The sequence below is a fragment of the Carassius gibelio genome, chromosome B20 (assembly GCF_023724105.1).
Source record: "Carassius gibelio isolate Cgi1373 ecotype wild population from Czech Republic chromosome B20, carGib1.2-hapl.c, whole genome shotgun sequence".
Taxonomy (NCBI): domain Eukaryota; kingdom Metazoa; phylum Chordata; class Actinopteri; order Cypriniformes; family Cyprinidae; genus Carassius; species Carassius gibelio.
Window position 1 is genome coordinate 23,948,612 of NC_068415.1, and position 26,416 is coordinate 23,975,027.

At 38.8% G+C, this 26,416-nt stretch overlaps 1 protein-coding gene across 2 annotated transcripts in view; it reads left to right on the forward strand.

Annotated features, from left to right (window-relative positions):
• The first annotated feature begins 1,328 nt into the window (after positions 1-1,328).
• scara5 (scavenger receptor class A, member 5 (putative)) overlaps positions 1,329-26,416 on the forward strand; it is a 178,562-nt gene continuing 153,474 nt past the window's right edge. For both annotated transcript variants that reach the window (XM_052586179.1, XM_052586180.1), the window contains exon 1: positions 1,329-1,551. The gene's annotated coding sequence lies outside the window, so the exon portion shown is untranslated. The remainder of the gene's footprint in view (positions 1,552-26,416) is intronic.

The window sequence follows — 26,416 nt, forward strand, 5'->3', positions numbered from 1 at the left end:
TGAAACATTGTACACACATCTAAAAAAAAAAAGTTGCTGTGGGACAAAGTGAGACTAGCCTCCAATCAAATGGCATGTATGTAGATATTATGTTTATATAGTGGATCAATGCAAATAACACGATAGATTTTTGGGAACTTTTGATATTTCCTTTTATTGTTTCTTTAATTTCTTGAAGGAAAAAGTAATGTATATACTTCTATTTAGAGAAGGCTACTTTTGGATTATTTGGGCTCGTCGCCATACCTGTCTCTGGTTGACTGACTGGCTTGTGTTGTTCGTTGTGTGTCCTGTCCTGTCCGATGATGGGTCGTTCGCGAATGAGCGTTAGTGATGATGGATCGACTCGTTCCTGAATGAGCTTTTGATGAGTCGTTCGCGATTCGCGAATGAGCCGACTCTAAGAGCCGGCTTTTTTAGTTGAACTTCGGGAGCTGGCTCGCATATCTGAAGAGCCAACTCTATTTTTTTTTTTCAAATTTAGCCTATAGAAATTAAATAATTATGTAATAAAAATTGAAATATTATAGTCAAAGTCATTTAAAGAGCCGTTTGTGAGCCAAAGAGCCGGCTCTTTTCAGTGAGCTGAGTCAAAAGAGCCGAATTCCCATCACTACTATGCGTGCTTTCGAAAACCCGCCCAACTCTACCTCTGATTGGCTTACAATGAAATTTTACTCTACCTCAGCCAATCGTCAGCATTTATGCGCTTGTCTCGTGCTCTGCCCACTAACCAAGGAAGAACAGTAAAAAAAAGTATTTGCCTCTCGCTCAGAGATCTAGTTGGTCTGATGAAAAAAAAAAAACAGCTTCATCATCAGTTATAGTAACGCGCCGCATTTTTTGGCAGTAACGGTAACGGCGTTATTAAGATGAGAAGAGTAATCAATTAGATTACTCGTTACTGGAAAAAGTAATGCCGTTAGTAACGCCGTTATTTATAACGCCGTTATTCCCATCACTGCTCACTAGACAGCACACATGTCTGCAAGATGCTCCTTGAGGTTTTGTGCTCTTCAAAATGTTTGATTTTAAACTCTGATATGATGTTTTCATAACCATTCCGAAACACGGTGACAGTACATTGTCTGTGTGGAATTGATTATTGTTGTCATATAGTTAATTAAGCCATTTAAAACGAACACTGCAATATTGCATAAAAATAAGAATGTCCGTTTTTAATTAATGGTGTCTTTAAGCTATCTCGCAACAAGCGGTTTTCTGCTCTGAAAGTACACATTACGGATCGTGAGGGCAATAGTCAACCCGATCTGGCAACCCTGGGAAGCACTTTGTGTGTTTTCCCACATGTGGGAGTCACATGAAATTGGACACCTTCCTCAGCGCACGGGACGCTCGACGATTGATTGAGGCAAGAATATATTTGCTCTGTACACAGAACACAGAGAAAAACGTTGCGCAGATCTAATGTCCTTAAAGCACGGCAATAAAACCGAAGCCTGAAGTTTAACTCGCGGATCTTTGCGCTGCTCTCCTTCAGTGAGCATCAGCTTGAGCGAGAACCTGCGGCTCTCCTCCCACTGCACTCCGGTAATGGCACAAACGGCTTGTTTCTTCTGCTGATGTGATGTCGCTCAGAGTTGACAGATCAAATGTTTTATGTACGTTCTGTAGACGTCTTCGGTTTCTGTGCGCGTTATTGTGGAGTTGTGTTTCTGTTTCGTGACCCAAAAGTGGTTGCGATATTTATACAGGTTCTGTATTTTCTGTTAGTGCACGTTTTATGTGAAGTAAATAATAGATAATCGGTGCAATTCTGCAGAAATGTTTGCATTTGTCTGCTACTGGAATGTCACCGCTTTTCGTATCTTGCGCGATTTAAGGAACTAAGATGGTATATAGAGGAGATGTTATGTATTTGGCATCTAAATCTATATTATATTCTTAATATTGCAACAGTGTTAGTCATTTGAGATTTTGTTTGCAGAGATGTCACCCTTTTTTCTTAGCGTGGTTAAGTTAGTTTTAGGTTTTATATTCGCTGGATATTCGCCTAGGTTTGCTTTAGGGACCGTCTGCAAATTTACTTCTCTCTACAAAACGAAGCCCAATAATTAATACAAATTATGTTTCCAACGCCACAGTAAATGCCTTCTGGGCAAACTAACAGAAAATATTTAACCAACATGTCGGCTACAGACAATATCTCCCTTACTGTATGTACAGTACGCACAAATTATTTTCTTTAAAAAATTACCATAATTCACCATAATGTTTTTATTTTTTTATTTTATTTTTTTATGTTCCATAGGTTGTATGTTTGTAGTTACAAGACTGACTTACTATATTTGCGAGGTTGTAAATATCAGCCTAACTGTACATGCAGTACATAATCTTCAAAAACCATGACTGTAATTGACCAAAAGGATTTTATCTTGTTCCAAAGGCTGTTGTACATAATAGACTGATTTACTGTAGGTGAAATTTCCCATTTCTATCGTACTGTACGCACAGTAAATTAATTATTCTTTGAAAACAATTTGTGGTTTGCAGGGACTCTTATAGTTTTTATACTAGCTAAACAATTTTCCATCACCCTACACCAACACTACACCTAAAGGGAAGTTAGGAAGTTAGGAAGTTGTGGCCTAGTGGTTAGAGAGTTTGACTCCTAACCCTAGGGTTGTGGGCTCGAGTCTGAGGCTGGCAATACTACGACTTAGTTGCTCTTGAACAAGGCACCGAACCCCAACTGCTCCCCAGGTGCTGCAACATAAATGGCTGCCCACTGCTCTGGGTGTGTGTTCACTGCTGTGTGTGTGTGCACTTTGGATGGGATAAATGCAGAGAACAAATTCTGAGTATGGGTCACCATACTTGGCTGAATGTCACATTCACTATACCTACCCCCTCACAGAAAACTAATGGCAACTTTTGAATTTCAGAAAACACCGTTTTGTTAGTTTTTTTTTTAAGCCTTTTGTTTTACTGGCACACAGGAAGTTTCCTCATAACCCATGTTTATGTTGTAGTACCCATGACATTATACACATTTGTGTTCTCATAAACCATATATACCAGTACACACAAATAAATAAATAATAAATGAATAAATATGAATATAAATATAAATAATCTATTGTAGAATTAAAAAAACAACAACAAGGAGCATACTACAAGCTTTAGAACATGAAAAAAGTGAATTAGGTGAATTTTTTTATTGAAAATATTTGTGTGCTGTACAAGCAGTAAATGTGTTATTGTGAAAATGTAACCTTTAGTAAGTCAGTCTGGTCCCTACGAATGTACAGCAACCTTTGGAAAAAAACACTTGGTAAATGTCAGTATTTTTTTCTAAGAATAATTATGCACTGTTTGTACAGTAATGGAGATATTGACAAAATTTTACTTGTATTAAGTCAGTCTTGTAACTAGGAATATACTACAGCCTTTGAAACATGAAAAAAAAAAACCTCTTGGTGATTTACGGTAATTGATTTTCAGATTTTATATTTAGGAATATGTACTGTATGCACAGTAAGGGAGATATTGGAAAAAGTTAAACTGTAGTAAGTTACTTGAAACTACAAGCATACCACAACCTATGAAACATAAAAAACCCTTTTGGTCAATTACAGTAAATGTATTGGATAATTAATTATGTTCTATATGTACAGTAAGGGTGATATTGGCAAACTTTCACCTGTTGTAAGTTAGTCTTGTCACTAAGAATCAGTGATGCGCAGGTCAATATATAAACAACCCGCACCCGACCGACGTTTTCAATTTACCTGCCGGCAACTCGGACCGCAAAAAAATAAATTTTTTTTTTTTTTTACCCGACCCGCTTCCTGACCAGCATTTTTAAAAAGTAGTAAATGCGTCGCCCCTTTATATTAATTGAATTACTTAAATATCCAGGATAATAAGGGTTATGACCACACACATAAGACTTGCTACAAAGAACCGGTTTAAGTAATGATTATTAATGCAATTAGCAAGGAGACATTAAATTGTTTAGTAATAAACTGGTGTTTTCTGTGTCGCTGCTAAGATGAAGTTGACGATGCGGACTCGCCATGAACTCCAGAGAGAAATGCACATTTCATATGGATTACTTAATCAGAGAGTAGCCTATTTATTTTGGTTGGAATATTTTCGTTTAAAATAGACATTTCAAGCTTTCTGTAATATATTACCTATATTCCTTTTAAAACCCACCAACTAAAAGATTAAGACACTACCTGACCAAATTATCACCCAAAGTTTCTACAGCTTTTTTCTTAGCTATTTCAGAATCTCTAAAAGTTACTGGGGCTAACTTGTTACTGCAGTCGAACAATATGAATGTGTGTGATGTACGGCATGATAAATGCTCGTCACTTCTGCTGCCGAAACTTTGTCAGCCTGTGGGTCATTTGGTTTATTGAAAAACATGCTTCTTGATGACATGCTTTTTTCTGTGGTAGGCTACTCACATGCACCATGTGGCTTCACATTGTATTCTCCACCATGTCCCACAGAAAAACTGCTTTTGAATAAAATGCAAAAAGCTCTCTTTGCTCTCTCTTTGTATGTTGCGGTCCATTCGCTATTAAAAGCTTAGCTAATAAGGGAAAATTTTTTATTTCATAGTTGTGATTACCTGCATTCTGGTGCATTTTAGGACACCCATGTCCCTTGCTTATAGCTCAAACCAGTCAATACCAATGGTCTAAAAAGACAATATTAATTGAACTGCCATGTAGAAATCAACAGTTTCACAGGTAATGATAATGAACAAGTTGCAAGTTTATTATGCTCCGTGTCCAGATAGAAAAAGTGCAAACGCATAACAATAAATTATAATAGGGAATACAACAATCTAGTTCTTTAATCAATCCCCAACTGTAGACTACATATCTTTAAAAGTTCACTGTAGACAAATTGGATAACAGTCTGTGTTGATACTAGAGAAAGAGAGAAGGCTCTCAAAGAAAGGGTGGGGCAACATCCTTGAAGAACACCAAGTATGAGAAGAGAGAAGATTTCAACATTTTGACTATTATGGAAACACAGTAATCCAGCTCAGAACTTCAAAACAAAAAAAGCAAACATACGGTTACATTTCATATTGAGATCACTATTTTAATTGCAAATGTGTGTGAAATATGATGTGTGTGAGTGAGTGAGAGACTGAGTGAGTAAGAGAATGACAGCATAAAAATGAATAATACGCTATATTTACAATGTAATCCAAATAATTTCTAAAAGGTTTCTCTTATACAAAAAAGAGAGACACAGACATCAAGAATCAGCCTGTGAATCTCAACAATGGTGACAATTATAAAGCATGTTGCAGTGCATTCTGTGCCCAGAATGCACTGCAACATGCTTTATAACATCATAAAATGGATTACATTGTGAAAGTTAAAAATATTACGCCGTACAAGGCCAGTGCTGCTATAATTACTAAAGTTAAACTAACTCAGAAGTTAATTAACTCTGCTCGTTAACATCAGGTGTCTTCAATGTTGGCAATAAAAAATAAAGAATTTTTAATTCAGATATTTGTGTTTAAAAAAATGTATACATTTTACTCATTTTAAATGGTTAACTTTTAAGGAATTAATTTAATGACTAAATTATATTTTTTTTATTTAATCAATAATATTGATTGTAATCTGTCGGAGAGATAGATGGGAGGGTGAGAGAGAAAGAGAGAGAGTAAAGAGTAGAGGGAGACTAACATGGTGTCTGTGACAGTTAGATTTGTGTATGAGAGAAGTAGATGGAGTGAATGTGTGAGTGAGAGTGAAGGGGATGGAGAACTCTTATTTGTACAGGAACTTTGCTCGTCTGTCTTTCTGAGTGGCAAATCTCTCAATGACCCTTGTGTTGAAATCTGGAATGTCCCATGTGAGTTTTTTCTCTATAGAGAGCATAGCCAGAGCGTTGAGGCGATCTTGTGCCATCGTGTTCCTAAGGAAAGTCTGTATCCTCTTTAAAGTAGAGAAGCACCTCTCTGATTCTGCTGTTGTCATTGGTGTGGTGATGAGGATCTTGAGAAGACTTACAGTTTCGGTGAATGTGTCTTGAAGGTTATTTTCCATTACAACCTGAAAGAGAGCCAGTGCACCACTGCAACCCTGGAAGTCCTCATTTTCATAGATCAGGGACAGTTCTGTTTTAAGTCTGGCTTTGTCCAACATGGGATAGGCATCCACCGTGGTTCCTAGTGCTGAATCCGTGAACTTTCTGCTGTGTTGTGGAAACAAGTCTCCTTGCAACAGAGTGGCACTGATGAGATGATTGGTGAAAGAAAACCTCTCCTTGGCATGGCTCATAATGGTATCACATACCTATGCAACGATACATAATTGTAGAAAAGTAAGCACAAAACATTAAGTTTTCACATTTCTCAGTTCAACAATACAATAAAATCAGCATATTCACAGCAGTTACAATTTTGTTATGAACAAGTAAGTTTTATTAATTATAATTCACACACTAGCTGTCATTCTCTTATCCACTCAGTCTCTCTCTGTCTCACTCAAACACACACACACACACACACACACACACACACACACACACACACACACACTCGCTCTTTCTCTAAGCTTTATTGGCTGTCTGTGTCATTCTCACACATACACACCATATACACAATAATTAATAAAAGCACAATTGTGAAAAAAAAAAAATCATAATTTCTGCATTCTCCAGTAGATAGATATGTCTAATAATTACAATTCAGAATACAAAAATGTTCAAACGAACACGAATACATATAGGCTAATAGAATACAGAAATAGAATTTCTGTTACTGCTTACCTCTATTGCCAGATGCTGTTGCGTTTCTTCTCCCATTGCCCTCCGTTTCTTCAGGGGTGGTTCCTGTACAGGTCCCCTATACTCCTCATCCTCAACTAGAGAAGGAACGGAGTCCCTGATCCAAAATAAGTTTCACAAGTCACTGTCCACCCTGAAATTACTGTATCAGAAACCAATTTGCTGGAGATATAAAAATAATTTTAATAAAATTGTATTAAAATATGTGCTATTGTTGTGTTGGGCCTAGTCAATGTTATCTAGATTCATCACAAATAAATTCACTAGTCTAACATGTTGGTGAAATTGTGATATTTATGATAGGCTGTATTGTACTCAGCCATGTGGATTTATGATTTATTGTTTAGGCTACATAAGCATGTTTTCAGCCAATATGCAAAATCATAGCCTACCTGATGGCCTGAATGCTGTGAGTGAACCTCTGGGTGATCCCTGCGATGAAGACAGAGTCTATGTTCCTCTTCTGCAGATGGTTAAACAGCATGTCTACATGTGGCATGATTTTGTGGAATAACGCCAGGATGAAACAGAAAACCTCATCTTCCAACATTCTCATACAACCCCAGGCCTCTCTCTTCGATATGGCATCAAAGTCTCCTCTGTCTCGAATGGTTTGGAAGCACTTAACCAGTTTGTCTTTGTGCTCGTAAACGGTGTTAACAGCTCGACTGTGGAAGTTCCATCGCGTTGTTGAAGCACCTGGAAGTCTGTGTGCCACCACTTCATCCAGCACTGCCGTTCGTTTGAATGACTTGGAAAAAAATGTAGAAAAACCCCCCTACATCTGAAAAAAACTGGCCGATCTTTGGGATGTGGGATGTTGCCTGCTGCATAATGAGGTTCAACTGATGCGCATAACAGTGAACGTAGTATGCACACCCGTAGACGTCTTGCACTTTACGCTGCACTCCACCAGTAGCACCCCTCATCACTGCGGCACCATCATAGGCCTGGGCAATTAATTTTCCCTCTCGTCCCGCAGGAAGGATGGTGCTCAGTCTTTCCAATAATGCAGTGGCAATCATATCAGCGGTCGCATTTGGAAGCGCGATAAACTCAAAAAAGCGTTCTTGAATGTTGTTGTGGCCATATATGTACCGTAACACAAGCACAAGCTGACAATGAGTGCATATGTCGGTTGTCTCGTCTGTCTGAATGGCAATATAGTCCGACTGTTTCACCTCTTCCAGAATGCGGTCTCTGAGAACTGACAACATGCAGTCTAACAGTTCATTCTGCACGGTTTTCAAAGTGCCTTTAAAAACAGTGGCATTCTCCAGGTGCACCTCCAACTCGCGGTCGATTGAGGCCAAGAGATCAATTAGACCCAGGAAGATGCCAGGGTTTTCTGATGCGTCACTCTCATCGTGACCATGCAAAGCAAGTTCAAAGGCACCACAAAATTTCACGGCATCAATGATCTTTGACAAAATATGCCGATTCCTGTCCACCTCTTCGTTGTGCCTTCTTATCGCAACGAGGTGTTCCTCATCTAGCTGTGTGGCTATGCTAATTCGGCCTAACATGGCTAGCTTCACAGAGTTGTCCATATGCACTCTTGCCCGTTCGTGTTTCTTAATGTGTTCTGACATATGTTTCAGGTCTGTTACCCCGTCTGTGTCCACGAGCTATCACAAGCACTTGATTTAAACAGTAAGCAAGGAAAGCAAAAGATTGCATTGGCGTAACCACAGCTAGTAAGCCAAAGCTTTCGATTGAACCAACCTCGGGAAAATGATCTCTTGTAGGTTTTCTCCTTTTCTCGCGCCTGTTGGGTTATATTCACTTCTGGCTTGTCTGGTCCGAGTTCTTTTACAATTAGTTTTTCCGCTAATGTTCTTCTTTCAAATGGATACAGGTGTAGAGATTTAACTGAATTTGGGGCTAGCTCAACTCCCACGACTTCATCGGCGCCTCCATACTGCACTCGTACTCCTCTGAGGTAAATATCCCGTGGTGCAGCAGGTGCACTGCTCTAATCACGGGCGATATTTTCAGAGCCCCCAAACCATAAAATTTGACGCCGATGATTGGCAAAATATAAACTTTTTTGCGTAGCAACAGGGTATCCATTGGCTTAAATTCCAGCACTGTTGGGCTGAGCGAACTGGAGCCCAGGGAAGACAGCCTATTGGCTACTACTACACCAACATGAAGTGAATGCAAATATCATTCTGGAGAGTTCTAAACACATTCTAAAGTAAAACCATTAATAGCATGTCATTAACACAGATTATTTTTCAAAATGAGAGATTTAAAAGCTTATTACTATTAAATAAAAAATTTAATAAAAATAAAAACTGACAGGGAGGTCGGCGCCCCAGCGCCCTCTATGGGCGAGCCGCTGCTGACTGTATGTACATTTAGCATTTGGCAAAATGTCACCTGTATTAAGTCAGTCTGGCCACAAGGTTTGTTATTCAACCTTTGGAACATAAAAAAACCCTTAAGGCGAATTTTTGGTGAAATACAGTAATTGTTTTCTAATATTATGTACTGTATGTACTGTAAGGTTGATATTGGCAAAATTTCACCTGTAGTAAGTCAGCCTTGTAACTACAAACATACTACATCCTTTGGAACATGAAAAAACGCTTTTGGTCAATTACAGTAATTGTTTTTGAAGATTATGTACTGTACATACAGTAAGGGAGATATTGACAAAATTTAAACTGTAGTAAGTCAGTCTTATAACTACAAATGTCCTGCCACTTTTGTAATAATAATAAATAAAAAAAACTTGATGCATTATAGTAATTCTTTAACCAAAATAGCTTGTTTGTACTGTACATAAAGGGAGATATTGTCTGTAGCGACATGTTGGTTAAATATTTTCATTTAGCGAATATCAAACCTAAAACTAACTTTACTGTGCCTTTTTAGCGAATACATAAGAAAGTAAGGTGCACATACATGCATACATACACATGTAGAAAAATCCCAAAAAACATTGATTTAACTTGGATCGTAATTGCAGATTTTAGCAATGTAATGCCATGAATGTAGAATGTAACATTGCATAGCAGAAAACGTGTAGAATGAGCAAAACATAGGCCAATCTAAATAACCCCAGTGCACCAATATTGATCGCCCAGAATGTTCCTATCTTATGACATGGCTAAGTGGGGTCCTTTATCAGCATTACGAATGAACCTGTCCTGTCTCAGAAGTCACTGTAATGATGATGACGATTGCTATTTTACTTTAGTTTTGAAACAGAATGCTGCAACAAAGATATGCAACTTCTCATGTAAGACACAGTCAAAAAAAAAAAAAAAAAAAAAAACTAAGACAAATATTAGAGACAGATGTGGGAACAGAGAGAAAAGGAGGTTTGCTGAGCAGTGAGGTTGGCCTTTTTTCCCTGGTCTCCATTATCCAGTAGATTTACAGTAATCGGAGTTGCATAGCAGCCACATGAGCTCACAGCGCTGTCCACACTTTGTGCCAAACTGTCAGTGTGCACTTGTATAATCAGAGAGACCAGATAGAGTGCTTTTTAATGACATTTTCAAACTGGCCTCTGTTTGTTTTGCAAGTAGACAGTGGTTACAATGGCAATACAAGCAGAAGTGTATTTGTCAAACTTTTCTTTTGTTTGAGCTTTCTTCTCATAGTAACAATGTGCCAGTATTGCAGTGATGGAGAATAGACCCATTTTTAACTATATTATAATGTTACAACATGCACTATATAAATTAAGATTGTGATCATGTTTAATCAACAGTATGTTCTTTTGTGTATATTTCCTTTAAGGATCAGTGAAGGCATGCTCATTTTGATGCTCTAAACCAGGAATAGGCAATGTCGATCCTGGAGTGCCTATGTCCTGCAGACTTCCACCTTGAAAAAAACTCCACTTCTAAACACACACACACACACACTTCTGTAAGCATTTCCCCTTGGGGGAATATCGCTGCTGCCATTTTGAAGTGTGTTCCATGTCGCAAACTGGACAAATTAAGGTAATATGGACAAACCCTCGACCCATCGATTTTTACAGAGGGAGCGAGTCTGTTTCGTATGCACACTTCAGGCCGCTCCATAGAACACAATGCAACTTTTTTCTTTTTTTAACTTTTATAACAGCCCAGACATACCTATTTACATATAGAATACTGCACCAAACTAATTTGTAAGGGGAAAAAGTAAACAACTAACCAACTATATAGTGGATTTGAAGTGTTCAAGGGCTTAGGACGTTCCAGTTAAGTCCATTGCAAGGGTTCTGAAGACCTTGATTAGCTCGTTCATGTGTGTTTGATTAGGTTTGGAGCTAAACTCACTCCAGGACCAACCTTGCCTATCCCTGCTATAAACAAATGCTAAATATAAAACTAAGTATAATTTATAAAAAATGCATTTAATGACTCAACTATATAGTCTTTAAGGATTAATGCAAATATTTAATATCCTGCAATTCAGGAAAATATTTTATGCTTGTCATGCTAGATAACTTTCCACACCTAAAATAAAAACAAATTTAGCAGCAGTAATAAAGTAAAATATTACTATAAAAAAGTAATATTCTTTTAGCATGTGTCCTTACAAATGAAGGACACTATGAGCAATTAGTATTGAACAGGTATAAACTTTTTTTTTTTTAATATCACATTGTTTTCCTTATTGTTAGTGCCCTGTTAGATTTTTTTAATTGTGTTGGATGTCATGTGGTTTCATGTCTGTTATTAGTTTAAATGTTAATAATTATCATACATCACACATGTAGTCTAACTTTGCAGTTTATACTTAAGTATTTTTATAAGATATGGAATAAAATCACTGTCAAATATAATCGTACGTAATTCAAAACATTTATGTGTAATTTTAATATACTCGTGCGTAATTTAAAACTATTGTACGTAATTCTGTTTTTTGTGAGAGTTGGATTCCAAAATCTACGGCCACGACAGTTTACAGATACGCGATTTTGTGTGTTTTTTAGAGTACAACTCTAAAATGTATGACTGTGACAGTCTACAGACACGCCGCTTGTTTTCACAATAGCTCTGTTACACACACGACATGCGAATTACGACCACGAAATGCGGTGTGCGAAACGACTGTCAAAAATACGTCATCAAGGTCACAGGCATTACTATTCGAGGGAAGATGAATCGATTCAGCGAAGAGTCATACTCTTAATCGCTATTGGCCTATAGATTCATAGAAAGCGATAAATTAAACACATGATCCTATAAAACAAATTTAAATTTATCCAATGTAAAAACAGCGTTAATGATGTAAATAATATTATTTTAAATTATTTTCGAAAGTACCTTCAAAACGGCTTACTGACGTAATCACCACCGCACGTTTAGATCTTAGTTTATCAATAATCAAAAACAGATTGACATTATTTTTGAGAATACAAACGTCTCTTAACACGGTTAGTCGCACTTGATGTTCTTAAGTTAAAGTCATTTAAAGTCAGCTGTATTTGTTAACATTAGTGAACTAAGAAGAACAAACAACGTACAGCTGTATTTTTATAAACTAACAAAGTTTAATAAATACTGTATCAAATGCATTGCTCATAGTTAATGTTAGTTAATACATCAGTCAACAAATTAAACTTTATTGTAAAGTGTTACACTAGAAAACTAGGTTTTGCCTGATAGAGAAAAATTTGTTAAAAAAAAAAAAAAAAACTAATAAATTTAAAAATTAGTCTAAAGACTTTAGTACTCTTGTTTTAAGTGACATTAACCAATTAAGCAAACAGACACAGGTTTATCCACTAAAACATTTATTTAGCTTTCAGTTTCAGTCACCAATTCAAGTAAAAAGATAGATAGATAGATAGATAGATAGATCGATAAACCACTCATTCATTAATTCATTCTGTAGTAGCAGTCCATAGAACAGAATCCAGCAAACTCTTTGTCTGAATAGAAAGCTGTGAAGATGCCCTTCTTTCCAAGACCACATTATCTACAGCATCACACATCTGCTGAGCTCCAGCTCCACTCTGTGTCTTCCTCACATCTGGACTGACAGACTTCCAGTCAACCATACCTACACAAGAGAAAAACAAAGGTTGAGAGATTCAAACAAGAAGTAACCAATAAGTAGAATAAAATATCCAATAAAAAAAGAAGCGCAAGTGTCTGAGAGTTCAAGTCTGTAGCCAGACCTTCTCCATTATATTATAATACAACTGTACTGCTGACTCTTCACTGAGTAACAAAAGTACATATGCTTCCTGTGCATGGTTTCTAAAAGAATGGAAACAGAAAAAAGTTGACTGGCACTCATCTATACCACAGGTTATGCTAATACTTACATTTATTCATTTAGCAGACGCTTTTGCTTTTATTCAAAGCGACTTACAAATGAGGACAGAGTTGAAGCAATCAAAAACAACAAAAAGAGCAATGATATATAAGAGCTATAACAAGTCTCAGTTAGCTTAACACAGTACACGTAGCAAGGGCTTTTAAAAAATATAATAAATAACAAGAAAACAGATAGAATAGAAAAAGAATAGAGCAAGCTATTTGGTTAATGTGCATGTACCACTCCAACATGTTGGGTTAACTTCAAAAGAGTGAATGTCCTTCGAGTCCACTTTGGGCAATGGTACAGTCAAGGCATGAGGATCTAATACAAGAGGCTAATCATTCAGAGGAAAGTTACTGACAGAGCTCGTCTCCATCTTCTAATGTTGACAATGTGCCTCTGAAGGAAAGTCAGTGTCTTTCTCTGGTGTGGTGGATATGCAATGTTGAAAACAGAATACATCCAGAAGGCTGTTATGAAGCTTCATCAATGGCACATATTTAATTAGATTATGTACCATTTGTCCATGTTAACAAACGATTAATATCTCTGTAATATTGATACTCTCTGTTATTAGTTATAGCTAACGTTAACCCTTAAACACAGGGGTCAAGTTCGGTCCTGGAGGGCCCGTGTCCTTCAGAGTTTAGCTCCGACCTCAGGACCGGCTGGAACAAGTTTGATGACCCCTGCTTAAACATGTCAGATTAAAAAATTATAATAATAATAATTAACTTAACTGAGACGAGGTGTGAGTGGTTTAAAACGTTGGTGGGGCGCATGCGCAATTCGTCGAATCGATTCATCTTCCCTCGAATAGTAATGCCTGTGACCTTGATGACGTATTTTTGACAGCCGTTTCGCACACCGCATTTTGTGGTCGTAATTCGCATGTCGTGTGTGTAACAGAGCTATTGTGAAAACAAGCGGCGTGTCTGTAGACTGTCACAGTCGTACATTTTAGAGTTGTACTCTAAAAAACACACAAAATCGCGTATCTGTAAACTGTCATGGCCGTAGATTTTGGAATCCAACTCTGACAAAAAACAGAATTACGTACAATAGTTTTAAATTACGCACGAGTATATTAAAATTACACACAAATGTTTTGAATTACGTACGATTATTTTTGAAAGTGATTTTATTCCATAATAAGACAAACACAGTGAATAATTGTATTTGTATAATTCTGTTTTTCATCATTACAGAAGAAAATCAATAATGGGTCTTTTTGTTTTTCAATGATTGATCGATCTTTAATGTCAATTTAGAAAATAATCAATTACAAGTGTCAATTTTTAATAATATTGGTTATTTATTTTTAAATTTGGGGTGATCAGATGGGTTTGTAAAGAATATGATTATTGGCCTACCATACAGCCTTATAAACCTAATACCTTGTAAAACACTAGAGTAAATATGTATTCTGTAGATTGATGCTAATTTTAAAAGGCTTTACACATTTAAAAGTTAGTGATATTATTGTGAAGATTCATCTGAATGGTGTACACTCATGAGATGGAGACCGTACTCATAAATGTTTAATATAAAAAGTTTTAGTGACCTATGTGATTGTGTACTTATACTGCAGTCAGAAGTTCGGTTACACATTCTTTAGCGGTTTATTTTCATTTTGATTATTTTCAGCATTGTACACAGTAAATTTCAGAGTGTTAAATTAACACTGCTCGAAGCATATATGGCACGGCTATTCAAATCTGACCTTGGAGGGCCAATGCTGTTTAGAGTTTGGCTCCAACTCCAGTCAAACACACCTGAGCATGCTAATCAATGGTTTTGAGATAATTAGAAAATCAAAATCACAGCAGGTGACTCTGATCAGGGTTGGAGCCAAACTCTGCACCGCATTGGCCCTCCAGGGCAAGATTTGAGTAACCCTTATATATGGTCCCACTCTAAAAGAGTGTTTGATTAAAACTGAAGCTGTGTTAAAGTTAATGAGATAATTAAGTGATTAATAAAGTGATGATTGAGCATTAGTGATGAACACCTGCTGTTAACAAACAGAATCACTGATGAAAAGAGAGACAAGAACTACAACTGACTTCTACAGAGCCCTGCCCATGCCATGCAAGATAAAAAATAATAAATTGTGCATACGTTTTAATAATTCATTGCCTTAATGTACTAAAATGTGCACACAGTTGTGTTCCCTCAATTTGCTAAATTGTGTGCACGATTTAGCAAATCGAGGGAGGGAACCAGTGTTAATTTCGTTGACTAAATATTTTCGTCATTATTTTCGTCACGAATATATTTTTGCGGACGAAAACGAAACGAAAACTAAAATAGAAGGCACTGATGGAGACTAAAACTATGACTAAATTGATTGACATTATCATCAACGAATAAAGGACGAGACGAAAATAGACTGTGACGAAAATCAAATCAGCAGACGGGAGAGATGCGAGGAATGAACAAAAGAACCGGCAAAACGGAACAGGCGAGACTGCATGAGAGAAGAGAACCAATCAGAGCCTGACTTATTGAGACGTGAAGCGAAGGTTTTCAGTTTTTAAATGAGCTCCCGGGAAGACGGCATTCGAAGAGGTGATGTCTAAAAAAGCGACAAAATGTCCACAGCTCACTTCACGTTTGACAACGAACAAAACAAAACAAAGCGTAAAGCACGCGGATCGCTCATTTGTGGCAAGAACACAACCAATTTGAAAAGACATTTACAGACGAGCCACCCGGACATTTTCTCAAATGTAATTTCACAACGATGTTCTTTTGTTTATTGAGCTAAGCAAAATTGGAAGACTGCAGTGCGTAAATGTTGTAGCATTAAATATTACGAACTGAAAAGTACTGTAAAATAGCCCCTTCTTCAAGTTAGATGAGAGCACAATACTAACTACGTATTATTATGATACATACATTTGATTAATACTAATGTTTAGTATATTTTATAATGTTCTACTTGTTGACAATATCACAAATATTTCTATATTAGTCATGTGAAACGTGAATGTTCACATCCTATCATTATACATACAAATCTAGCAATATTGTTGTATTTAAAACATACAATATTGCTAGACAAACGAATACCTTATAAAATCTTGTTACTTTTTTTTATCCACCTAGCTGCCAACTTATTAAATATTTACTTTAAATGTATGCACTCCTTGTTCAGCTCAGCTGTAAGCTTTAAGGTCCTGGACCTAACTTTATTTTTCTTTTATTGATGGTCAATTGGCAGCTAGTTAATTGTTTACATTATCATGACAGTGTTTGTTGCTGCATAAAAGCTTTTGAATCAAAATAAAGACACAGTTGTGTTGAAATAAAGTTGAATTTGTGTTTTATATATTTTGGTTAAGTTTGTTTCCTATACCAGCTGTAAAAAATTGTCTAGTAAATCTGTTATTGATTTTAGTCTTATTTTAGTCGACTAAAATACCAAGCAATTTTAGTCGACTAAAATACCAAGCAATTTTAGTCGACTAAAATAGGACTAAAATTCAAACAAATCAGATGACTAAAACTTGACCAAAACTAAAAAGAATTATAGTCAAAAGACTAAGACTAAAACTAAATTAAAATTTCGTGTCAAAATTAACACTGCGAGGGAACTCATTAGCAAATCGTGTGCACAATTTATTAATCGAGTGAACGAAATAGTAAACTGAGGGAATGCAATAGTAATCGTATGCACATTTTAGTACATTGAGGGAACGAATTAGTAAATCGTGCACATGATTTAGCCCACTATTTCTTCCTGCATGTCATGTGCGGGGCTCCGTAAACTTCAGCCACAGCCTTAGATGAAATCAACTGAAATAAAAGAAGACATTAAATCTCTCAAGATCTCAGCAGAAGATGATTAAACAACTCCACAAACACCATCACCAATTTCATGCATTACTAACCAGTTAGATTATCTAAAACAGAAGTTCTTTATTGTGAATAATTTTTTTTTCTTACATTTTTGTGAATAGTGGTTACTTCAGCTGCATCTTGACATTTGACTTTTTAAATTTAAGTGTCTCTTTGGCTGTCTCAATTTAGTGTATTAAACACATATGTGATAAGGATTTTATGATAAAGTCATGTATCTGAGTCTATTATTGCAATTTGTCCAAAACTGTAGTGCATTTATGCTTTTGACGTTGTTGCAGTTTAAAATGACAAAAATAAAAATGCAGCTGCATAATTTATTAATGTTGCAATGCATCTAAATCTCTGTTAATTCTTAATACAAAATTTTTAGACAGATGACAAACAGAAATTCAAACTGTTTAATAATGTGTGTAGTTGGTGATGCTGTTTGTGGAGATGATTCATTGTCTTCTGCTGAGATCTTTAGATATGTAATGTTGTCTTAGGCTACGTCCACACAAAGACAGAGCTTTCCCTATCTTTTTTTTTTTTTTTTTCTTGTCTCAAGAAATATCTACGTCCACACGAAACCACAAAACGATGTAGTATACAGCACATGGCACTGTAATTCTGCCACAGAGATACACTAAAAATGGAGAAGAAGACCTAGACTATGCACATAAACCTTGCGCGTGATACACAAACGAACATGGAACAATACAATTATTCATGTGTGTTAATATTAGTTTATAAAGACAATGATTCAGTGTGTGTTCATGTTTTTGTTGCTGTTACGTGACATAGAGATGTCTGATTGGGGCAAAACATGGGTTAATGATGTCATTGTTTCAGAAAATATACGGATTCGCTGTCCACATGAAAACACAAAGGCTCGTTTTCAAATTGATCCATTCTGGGACCCAGTTTAAAAAAATATATATAGTTTTCAATTTAATTAATTTAACACTGGATTTTACTGTATATTAATAATGAAGTCATCCAAACTGTGAAAGAACATGTATGGATCTATGATCATTAAAAGTTGCTACAGTACATTTAGAGTTGTCATCTGGAATGGCTTTCACTTCACAGGTGTGCCTTGAAAAGTGTTCATTTGTGACATTTCATGCCTTCTTAATGTGCCTTAGACCAGTTGTCTTGAGCAGAGTAAGAGTGGTTACAGAGTCAATAGCCCTATTAGTGCTACTACAACTACTGTACAAATTCATATTATGGCAAGAAACACTCAGTTAAGAAACTAGAAAAGGAAGTCCATCATTACTATAAGATACAAAGGCAGGTCAATCCCAAAAAATCTCAAGAACTTCTAAAAGAAAATCTCAAGTTCAGTCGCCATCAAATGCTATGATGAAACTTGGGGTGCTTCTCAATTCTTATTTGTGCATCCTCGTTTCCTTTCCTCGCTTCCTTTTTCTCGTGTCTTAGCTCCACTCTTCAGGATGCGAGGGAAGGACGCAAGAAAAAGACGTGAGGATGGAGGACTTGAATCTAGTGAAATGATTAATCCTCGCTCCCTTCAGTGTTACTTCAAAGTGTCATCAGCTGTGATTAAAGGGATCTGCCATTTTGTTGTTAAAGTTTGTTAATTAAGACATTCATAATAAATATGTATAAAGCAAGATGCCCTGTTTGAAATATATGACATGCATGGTTTATTTTAAGTGGAAAGGTAAAATATTTAAAAAAATTATTACAACAGATGTGAAGGGGGAGGAGAATTTATACGTGCGTCACGTTAAGTCGATAAAAGACTTCCGCATTGGATACACCTGTGTATCCTCGCACATTGCTCCTCAGGAAGCGATCCTCGCCTCCTCGTGGTGCAATTAGAAGGCGTTTCTCAATGTCAAGGATACTTCCTTGATAGGACTGATCCTTCCAAGTCACTTCCTTCAGAGGCTAGGCGAGAGTCCTCTTTAGCATTCGGAGAACACGTAAATGGAACAGGCTAGCAAGTGCACGTAATTGCGTCATTACGTCAGTGAAAAGCTCCGTTTGAATAACGCTGTGAATGGTATCATTAAATTACTTTGGACAACTTAACTAGTTATTTATAAAAGAAATGCCGTTGACGCAACCAATTGTTAAATGACAGGTCCGGTTCAGTTAACAATTTGTATTTGTATAATTTACAATATCAATACGGTAGTAATTTGTACTGGCATTTAAACGTCAAACTTTACTTATATTTACTACAGTTATAACAAATGTTTGGTAACGTAAATAAAAACCGTTAACGCTCCGACTACGTTAATGTTCGACATTTGAACTAACATTAGATAGCAAAGCTGCGCGCATAGGATTGTGGGTGATTTGAGAGCGCGAAGACCGCGAAGGATACACATATGCATCCTTTCCTGTGTATGGGATATTCTTCGAACGAAGGACTCAGTCCTTGGTTGAAATTCCGAGGATCCTCGACATTGGAACAGTCCTTCGACGGATGTCGATGACGTAGTATCCTCGAAATACTGGCTTCCGAGGATCCTTCCTTGACATTGAGAAACACAGAGAGAATTGAGCCGTCCTTCAAGATGGCTGTGCTCAATCGGTTTCCGGGTCATATGATGGAGGACGGAGGAGCGAAGAGACGGGGAGGGATATTGAGAAGCACCCTTGCTCTCATGAGGAGCGACCCAGGAAAGGGTGACCAAGAGCTATCTCTGTTGCAAAGGGTAAGTTTTTTAGAACTACCAACTAGGGCTGGGTGATATGGAGCAAAAAATATATATCGATATATTTTGCTATATCTCGATAAACGATATATATATCTCGATATCTTTACAGGACAAATAACCCCCCAAAACCTACTGCAAAAGGGGGCCTATGAAACATTTTATTTTTTTTCTTCACCATATGTTTTATTGGTACCTAATTTCAGTGTTTTAGCATGTGTAATTATTTAAATGCATAAAAACAACTTAATTAGTTAAAAAACAAAAATCTTAAAATAGCCTTGTGAAATGTTTTTTTTTCCCCTTCAGAAATTCTGTGTATTTACATTTTTCTGGTTATCAAATGAATGCATACAACATTCATTTAATTGATCTTTTAATTATTTTAAATTAAGCAAACTTTATTTTTTGGTAAACAAAGGGGATTTGCTATTACAAATAAAACATGGAAGAAATGTTGTGTGATTATTCCTTAAAAAAATATGTTCGTTTCATTTTTATAGTAGTAGTGGGCTATGTACATTCTGCTGATCAATAGTGATAGATTTCTGTCAAATACTTTTATTTTGACGGGTTTACCTTTACAGTTCTGTGTATGTGATACTACAGTCTATGATGTGATATTTGACGCTAGTTTTACTTAAATCAAACGTTCAAATGCTCATGAAGTGACTCTCAGTGCAGTTCTGGAGACGTTGTTCATGTGTTCACGTCTTAATTTGTGAGAGGAAAGACGCTGAAATCACCGCGAGCGTCACGTGCGTTTCCGTGTGTTTAATGAATGAAGACGCGCTTCTGCTCCATTCATTAACACAGACACGCAGAACATGCAGGATTCATATTTAAAAAAGAATTTCCGGGTTAATATTTGCAGATATTAGTCCATATCGCGATTTGATGTAAGTGCATGACCTACTTTTGATTAATTCATTAAAAATTTGAAAATTCAGTTTTTATGACTGGATTCCGCGATTCCCTCCGCGTTTTCTGCATCGCGGAAATCATAGGCCCTACAGTAGACATCTGCCTGCCGTTCGCCCTACGCCTTAAAACCGAAGTATCTCCAGATAATGGAGCCAGTTGTCCTTTTTTTTTTTTTTAAGACTAGTTCTCTACACGCGAGGGGGGAGGGGACAAAAGCAAGGAGGCGGGGGCGAGCACAGCACAGAGAAGGCAAACAAGCAAAGTGGTGGAATCAGAATTAAATATAAACAATATATCAGTATGATATGTCAAAATCCATATCGTGTTTAAAAAAAATATCTCTATATATTTTAAATATCGAGATATCGCCCACCCCTTCTACCAACCTCACCTCAGATTACAGCATAATAATCTGATATATAAATGAGTGTAATAGTTAAAGAGACAAACATAATTCTCCACTGTTCAGGGGAGACTGTATGAGTCAGGCCTTCAGGGCCCTATTGTGGCAAAGAAACCATTATTTCCTAAGACAAGCTACAATCTTGGGCCAAGAAGCACAAGGTTCCTGAAAGTGTACCTAGTGAGACTGACTGAGAGAATGTCACAAGTGTGCAAAGCTGTGTAGCAACAATCACTTTCTGGGGAATAATTAACTCAAATGAAGTGAATATTCATGAGTCTATGAATATAAGGTGCTTATTGCTTACAAATATTAAATTACCCAAAGAGGGAATATTTAATCATTTAAAGGTAACCTTTACTAGAATTAATTTAAGTTACTCTAGACAATCTGTTCGTCCAGCGAACTGGAAGCTAGACTTCCTTATCAAAATTCAATAAAAATACCCTTCTTACAAACTCCAAGAAATATTAATCTTCTGATCAGGAAAAAAACAATATTTTCTGTGTCTGTACTACTAAGATTACTGAAAATTAATTCATATAAAACAAAGCTCGTAGCGTAGATCACACGATTCAGGGACTTCGATCTCAATGAGCAATAAAACAATTCAATTCAAGCAAATTATAAGATTTAATAAAAACAGACTAAAGAGTACATAACTACAATTCACACGGAGTAAATATGAGTATATAGCAAAACGAAAATACAATTTAAACAAGGTAAATGAACAAGAATAATAATGAGATAAATGAGAGAGAGAGATAAAGAGAGAGAGAGAGAGAGGGAGAGAAAGTGAAAGTGAAAAGCAATCTCAGCGTGGCAATTTCAAACAGTTAACTTTGCAAGAGACCCCAAGTCATTGAATGATTTCACAAACATGGAATAGCCTAGACAACCTTAAACAGCAATTTTAGTTGCGATATAAGAAAGTACTTGCTTTGATCTGGCTCTTGTGCGTAGCTGCGATCAAATTGTCCGGTCTGTGCGGCCTCAGCGTGGTTCTTTCCAGAGCAGATGATACGCGAGCTCGATGGTTAACGCGAAGGTAAACTTTGCCAAAAGATGACTAGACTTAAGTTCGTTTGGCTCGTGAAGGCAATTGAACGAAGTCGAATATCAGCAGACAATAAAGAAAAACTAGAATGAAACGAAAAGTAAAGAAGAATAAACGGAGAACTTCTTGAAGTCCGGTTGCAAAGCTGGGAATCCTCTTTTCTCTCTGGCGGAATGCCCAGAATACAGGTTTCCCTGAGCTTTTAAGTAAATCTAGGTTTACACCTATTTGTTTAGTATGAGCCAATGAAGTGTAAACAAACTAAGGCGGGAAAAATCTTCTTTGTTTGTTGATCTCCGCCCACTGGTCTAATTTATGGCGATGTCAAAGTTAAACATTTTTCTTAAGCAAGATCATTCCTCTGAAACAATGCATCTTTTTGTAATTTGCTATCAAGATTCGTTACAGTCGTGTTTTTACGATTATACAGACACCAAGAACTATGATTTTACCAGTCCCGTATCCAAAGGTACAGAGTTATTCTTAACGAAATGCATATAAAGTTTGCATTAAACACACAGTAACATTCATATATTCCACTATGCCGCATACATACATTTGAGCACAAAAAGGGAGACATTAAAATACATTTAGAGGTAGTTTTAGTAAAAGAAGGTCCATGGGCCAGCCAAAATGCTTGTGCCTGTTTTTGAGTGTGTGTGCGTCTCATGAATGTGTGTGCGTCTGTTTCACTGGAATGTGCGATCAAGAAGGGGGGGTGTTTGTCTTCCCTTTTGAAGTTCGATATCGCATCTCTGGATAGTCTCCAAGGTGTTATAACTCTCATCCCCGCCAGGACGTTGCTGTCATGGTGGCGCCCAGAGTGGTGAGTTATGTTGTAAGAGGGTTGTAAAACGAAAGTCCTTGTTTTTTCTTTAACTCACGTTCTGGTCTTTGAGTGTAGAATGTGTCAAAAGGGTCAGGATTCATTAATATGGAACAGATGGTTGAATACCATCCGCTCATTGGTGTTACATTCCCCCTTTGTGGTCGGATGATGCCCTGTGGTCATTATCGGACAACACCCACCACCATGGTCGGATGGCAGGTGAATCCTGACAGTCGGATAGCAGGTGTTTGTTAGGGCTGAGGACTCAACTCGATGAGGTCCTTATCCGTCTCTGGTGTGGTACCTTCCCTTCGGGGTTTCCATCGGAGACCTCCAATCCTAGTTGTCTTGAGTTTAGCTGCAGAGATTCGCATCTCGTTGAGTTTCCTGTATAGGACTAAGGCCACGCCAAGGGTCAGGGTGTGGCCGACGACCATGGAGATACACAGTGCTGTGTCAGCTGCAGTCCAGGCTTGGACAACAGGTGAGGTGTACGGGATGGGCAATCGAGACAAGGCTTGGAGGGCTGCGTCGACGGGAGCAATGTCAATGAGCTGAGGCCCGCCTTTTTCAATCCACAGTTCCAACTCCGGACCTAGGGTAAAGTTGTAGTTCTTGAAGAAGGATGGGATTTCTAGTTCTGATTGGTACTCTTCACTCGGAAGATGGTATAAGGCCAGATCGTCGAGGTGGAGGATGGCCCCTCGTGGGACTTGAATCCACATGCTCTGGTCAAGCAGATTGACACGGGTGGCTGTGTCATGCTGGTCGTAGGTCAGTGTAGCGGTACGTACTGGAGTGTTAACGAGCCATCTATCACCTACAATCTCAGCTTGCGTCTCAGTGACGTGGCTGCGAGGCTGGGCATCGGCAGGGCAACGCGTGTCGCTGATCATGGGTTGCAACCCGCAGATTCCATCAGTATTGTCTCTGAGAAACGGTTTGCTGGGGCAGAGGTAGTGAATGTCTTTAGTTAGGGTGCACATGTGCAGGTTTGGGGCTAAGTACAGCTGGGTGTTGCTGTCATGGTACGCCACCACCTCAGGGGTACGTATCTTGATACGAGTGTTATCCTTCCAGAACCCCACATTAACAATGTCTTTGAGTCTGTAGATTCGGCTTGACTCTATGATGGGTAAGTTCAGGAGGAAACTCATCTCCTTCTGCTCAGGATCCACGTAAAGGGGAATAGCACTACCTAGAGAGTAGGCAAGGTGGATTTGCATAGGATCAGTGGGTGTGGTGATGGCGGAAGCCAACACATTTTGCACCAAGCTTAGGGGTATCAGGTATGGTGGAATTCTTCCCATGGCTAGACTGTCGATGGAAGAACTCACTTCCCGTAGCATGTCAGTCATTAATGCTGTGACCAGCTGCGTTTGGGCAAAGTCATTCTGGAACACAGTGAACAGCTGTTTCATGGAGTTCATGGTCTGGTTCAAAAGCACGCTGTGGGTGTTGAGAATGACCACCGTTCCTTTCAAAGTCTTTCCAATGGTTTGCAAGGATGCACTCTGTGTAGTGAGTTGCTCTTTTAGCTGTGGAAGTTCAGTCTGAATTTCAGCCACATGCCGTCTCACAGTGGCTATATTTACTGCATTGACACTGGACATACCAATGTTGAACAGAGTTCCAACAGCAGCGGCGGCTACGAGCAGCGCTCCCAGGAAACGTTTGGGGCGGCGGTTGTGTCCACCTAGTTCCGCCTGGGTAACAGTCATCTTCTCAAGTTGGTTGAGCATGTGCTTGACATCGGCCTCGGCGTGCTGGAGGGAATCCTCTGTCCAACGGGCACCAGCCCAGCTGTACTGGGCTACTGCGCGGGGGTAGTGTGCTCTGTAGACGTTGCGGGGGTCGAGTCGAACGTATACTTTCTGGGTGTACGTCCGACAATTCGTGATCAGGAGTCCTGGTTGCTCTCTCAATACAATGCCCGAGGCAGGACCCGGTGTGATAATGTCTGATGACGGCTGGCCTCTGGTTGACTGGAGGCACAGGATGAGAATCCACAGCAGCATCCTGTTACAGGCCAGAGAGAGAGAGAGAGAGATGGGGAGGAGAAGGGAAAAGAGAGAGAGGGAACAGGTCAGTGAGGTTTGTCCCGAGTTGGATGGGACAGTCTTTTCACTTCGATGGCGGCGGTTGGTGTTTAGCTTGCATTGGCCCCTCCCTGTCTTTCTCTGCTAGTGGCCACATGTCTCTTAATCTGGTTATGTTGGACCCATTTGAGAACTGGTTCTCTCGATCCCCGACTTAGCTGGATTTGGTACGCAACTGGGGAGAGTTTGTTCATAATCTCATGAGGTCCCGTCCAGTGTGGCAGGAATTTCTTTGACAGCCGCTGGGGGCCTGTCTGAGTTGGCGGGGTGAAGCGGTAATACAAGACCCTGTCGCCCACATTCAGTTCCTGGTGTGACGCTTTCCGATCATAGTATGCTTTCTGGCCTTCAGGGCTTTTTTGCAGGTGTTGCTGGGCAAAAGCAAACGTTGTTTTCAAGTGTCTATGGAGCTCGTCAAGGTACTGGACTGTGGTGTAAGCAGTGACAAGGTTGGAGTCTCCTGGTTGATACAGCAAGTGTAGTGGTAGGGTCATCTGCCGCCCAGTCATGAGTTCAAAAGGGGACACCCGTGTTGATTCCTGTGGGGTGGCTCTGATGGCCATCAACACAAGGGGTAGTTTCACATCCCAGTCTTTCTGATTAGCAGACACATACTTTTTCAGCATGGCGACCACCGCTCGGTTCGATCTCTCTACCTGGCCGGATGCAATTGGATGGTGGCTGATGTGTAGTTTAGCTTGTACCCCTAGGCATTTCCAGATCTGTTGCATGATCTCGGCCGTGAAGTGGGTACCTCTATCTGAGTTGACTCTCAGTGGCAATCCGAACCGGGAGAAGATATGGTTCATCAGGAGGTATGCAGTGGTTTGGGCAGTGTCATTGGGTGCTGGCAGACACTCTACCCACTTGGTAAACTGGCACACCACCGTGAGGAAGTACTTGTTGCCTCTTGTTGATCTGGGCAGGGGCCCTACCCAGTCGATTTGGAGGTCTGACCATGGGAACGTGATCCCTCTGCGTTGCAGTGGGGCTCTGTGGTTTGGGTTTGCTGGTGTGAACTGGCAGCACACAAGACATTCTCTGACGTACTCTGCCACATCTTGTTGCATGCCGGGCCAAAATGCCACCTGTCTCAGTGTGTCATACGTGGCTCTGGCACCGTGGTGTCCAGCACATGGTGTGTCGTGGGCGTACATTAGCATTACCCCCTTTTGGCATCGTGGCACCACGAGCCGTGGCGATGTGCTGTCATCAGGTGCAAACCACAGAATGTCGTCTTGCACACGTAGCATGTGTCTGGTGTTATACAGGCGTCGGAGGCACGAGTCATCATTGAGCTCAGCTTCAGTGATAGGGTGGTTGGAGGGGTCAGAGAGGTGGTTAAGAATTGTCTTTATGGCAGTGTCAGAGGCTTGCATATCCGCAATGTCGTTGTTGGAGATCTGCGGAGTTAGCGATAGCGACTGTGAGGCGGGCACTGCCACAGGTGAAGGTCGTTTGCTGCGGGTTAATACTGCAACATCG